The sequence below is a fragment of the Sinocyclocheilus grahami genome, unplaced genomic scaffold, assembly GCF_001515645.1.
Source record: "Sinocyclocheilus grahami isolate Dianchi unplaced genomic scaffold, SAMN03320097.WGS_v1.1 scaffold959.1, whole genome shotgun sequence".
NCBI classification, from domain to species: domain Eukaryota; kingdom Metazoa; phylum Chordata; class Actinopteri; order Cypriniformes; family Cyprinidae; genus Sinocyclocheilus; species Sinocyclocheilus grahami.
In genome coordinates this window covers 430,387-433,946 of record NW_015506138.1, presented here as the reverse complement: position 1 = coordinate 433,946, position 3,560 = coordinate 430,387, and positions in this window count along the sequence as shown.

The window sequence follows — 3,560 nt, the reverse complement described above, 5'->3', positions numbered from 1 at the left end:
GTGTCTGTGTGAGTGAGTGAGTGAGTGAGTGAGTGTGTGTGTGTGCGTGCGCGTGTGTGTGTGTGTGTCTGTGTGAGTGAGTGTGTGTGTGTGTGAGAGAGAGAGAGAGAGAGAGAGAGAGAGAGAGAGAGAGAGAGAGAGAGAGAGAGAGAGAGAGAGAGAGAGAGAGAGAGAGAGAGAGAGAGAGAGAGAGAGAGAGAGAGAGAGAGAGAGAGAGAGAGAGAGAGAGAGAGAGAGAGAGAGAGAGAGAGAGAGAGAGAGAGAGAGAGAGAGAGAGAGAGAGAGAGAGAGAGAGAGAGAGAGAGAGAGAGAGAGAGAGAGAGAGAGAGAGAGAGAGAGAGAGAGAGAGAGAGAGAGAGAGAGAGAGAGAGAGAGAGAGAGAGAGAGAGAGAGAGAGAGAGAGAGAGAGAGAGAGAGAGAGAGAGAGAGAGAGAGAGAGAGAGAGAGAGAGAGAGAGAGAGAGAGAGAGAGAGAGAGAGAGAGAGAGAGAGAGAGAGAGAGAGAGAGAGAGAGAGAGAGAGAGAGAGAGAGAGAGAGAGAGAGAGAGAGAGAGAGAGAGAGAGAGAGAGAGAGAGAGAGAGAGAGAGAGAGAGAGAGAGAGAGAGAGAGAGAGAGAGAGAGAGAGAGAGAGAGAGAGAGAGAGAGAGAGAGAGAGAGAGAGAGAGAGAGAGAGAGAGAGAGAGAGAGAGAGAGAGAGAGAGAGAGAGAGAGAGAGAGAGAGAGAGAGAGAGAGAGAGAGAGAGAGAGAGAGAGAGAGAGAGAGAGAGAGAGAGAGAGAGAGAGAGAGAGAGAGAGAGAGAGAGAGAGAGAGAGAGAGAGAGAGAGAGAGAGAGAGAGAGAGAGAGAGAGAGAGAGAGAGAGAGAGAGAGAGAGAGAGAGAGAGAGAGAGAGAGAGAGAGAGAGAGAGAGAGAGAGAGAGAGAGAGAGAGAGAGAGAGAGAGAGAGAGAGTGTGTGAGTGTGCGTGTACTTGTGCATGCATGCGTGTGTGTGAGTGTGTCTGTGTCTGCGTGTTTGTTTGTGTGTGTGCATGCGAGAGAGTGTGTGTGTGTCTGTCTGTGTGTGTGTGTGAGTGTGAGAGAGAGAGAGAGTGTGTGAGTGTGCGTGTACTTGTGCATGCATGCGTGTGTGTGAGTGTGTCTGTGTCTGCGTGTTTGTTTGTGTGTGTGCATGTGAGAGAGTGTGTGTGTGTGTGTGTGTCTGCGTGTTTGTTTGTGTGTGTGCGTGTGAGAGTGTGTGTGTGTGAGAGAGAGAGAGAGAGAGAGAGAGAGAGAGTGTGTGAGTGTGCGGGTACTTGTGCATGCATGCGTGTGTGTGAGTGTGTCTGTGTCTGCGTGTTTGTTTGTGTGTGTGCGTGTGAGAGTGTGTGTGTGTGTGTGATAGAGTGTGTGCGTGTGTGTGTGTGTCATGTCGAGTGTCATTTGTACGTCTGTCGTTCGCTGCATTAAAACTCTTAGAGATTATTATGCTGATCACAAGTTTAGACGCTCCAAGCAATTCACAAAAATTCATTTGAAAGCAATAATAATCAGCCAACAATCATGCTGAGAAGAAACTACCATTTTTTGTTTTGTTTTGTTGTGTTCACTTTAAACTGTAATTATAAAACAGTTTTATTTTTTAATGTTTTAAATGTAGCGGGTGGGACTGTTTTTTTTTGCTTTGTTTTTTTGTGCACGTATGTTCTCATTTTAATGTTTAATACCAAATATATTATACAATAATCAAATACAGTTGATCCTATTTTACAAACAATTAGTTTTCTGTTTTTTTCTGTTATTCTGAAGTACACAGCAAAAAATTACTTTCTTCCTCCGTATTCTTGTAATATTCCAGTACAAATCTAAAAAAGTATATATATATATATACAGTGTGTGTGTGTATTTTAAAATATATTTACTTTGAACAGCAAAATTACTCAAGATTTTGTTTTGTTTCATGAAAAAATATTACAATTGTGATTTTACAATTTAAAAAAAGAACAAATATTTGACAATGGTTAAAAATAAACTTGTTTTCCCTTTAAATTTAAGGGTTTTTTTTCTTCATTTTTCTGATAGATATTTTTCAGATAATATTTCTTGTTTTAATCGTAGAAAATGTTATTAAATTATATATATATATAGCTTATATATAATACCTTAAGTAATCTTGCATTTCAAGTAAATGTATCTTTATTTAAGAATGTGTAGATATTTGTACTGGAAAACAAGGCAAAAATAACAATATGCATTATGTATATAGTCCCGAAATGTTTGCCGATTTTTGATTTCGCACAATCAAACACATGCACATTTCTGTGGCTGTTTCTTGAAGATTGTTGCCTGATTGTTTCAGATGATTTGTGCTTGTGAATATGAATTCTCATTAAACGAGCACTTTTTAGACACATTTGCTAGACTTGTTTTCAGAGGATAATTTCACATTGTAACACACAGACACTAGGTGTCTTCATCTATAATGTACAAACGTACAGTAAGTCAATGCAAAGTTTCCATGTTCCTTCTAAATTCAGATCTGCTTGATTTATTCAGATCATCTGTGTAATGTAGTACTGACCTGCTTGTGAACCACTATTAGAGCTCATAACTATACATTAAGTGTTTCACAGCTGCTTATTAATATGCTGTGTGTGTTAAGCAGCTGTATATTTATATATACTACTATACTATATTTTATGTCGGAAACACTCCTGTTGACTTGATATCAGTTATATGTACATTATATACATTTATTTCATGCTACAAATACATTTTTATATTTATGTGCTTGATAAAATGCCATGCAGTTGTACTTCTAGTATACTAAACCGATAAACCTAAAGTCTGCTAAATTGGATTAGCTTGATGCACTTCAGTAGTGCTGAAGTCCAGTTAAAGGTGTGCTTAGTGTATCTGATTGTGCTGAAGTGGAACTATTGCAAGTATACTTCAGCTACACTTGAAATATTTTGCATTTAAAGACCGTTCTCATCAAAAGAGACATTAAGACATATTTTAAGCTTAATATTAAGAAATGTGCATTGCACACAAGTAGTACGCAAAAAAAAGTTTAATTATAATTTTTATAACAGTAAGTCTCAAGTTATTTGTCAGTAAATGTGTTAATAGAATTTAACTATACTTAGTATGAAATGTATTTTAAATATATAACTTTTTTACTAGGGTGATTTTGAGAAAGTAGATCTGAAGCACAACGTGAAACAGATTTTCTTCAAAATCTTTGAAGAAAAATTCTCCTCAAAAAAAAAAATTTTTTTTTTTTAGGTTTAAAAACATTTTCCTCTCTTCAAAAAAAAACTGGTCTACAAAATTTTTTTTATTTTTTTCTTCGAAAACAAATCAAATGTGGTTTTTTTTCCCCCCAAGTTGTGATTCAGGGTTATGGAAGCCTGTTTCCGCCACTGAATAAAACATTTTATAAAGTAACAGCGAATTTTTAACTTGCGAGTTTGTATCTCACAATCCTGACTTTTTTCTCAGAATTCTGAGATATAAACTCAAAACTGCAAGTTATAAAATCCAGTTTTGAGGAGAAAAAAAGACTGATATTTTTGCAGAAT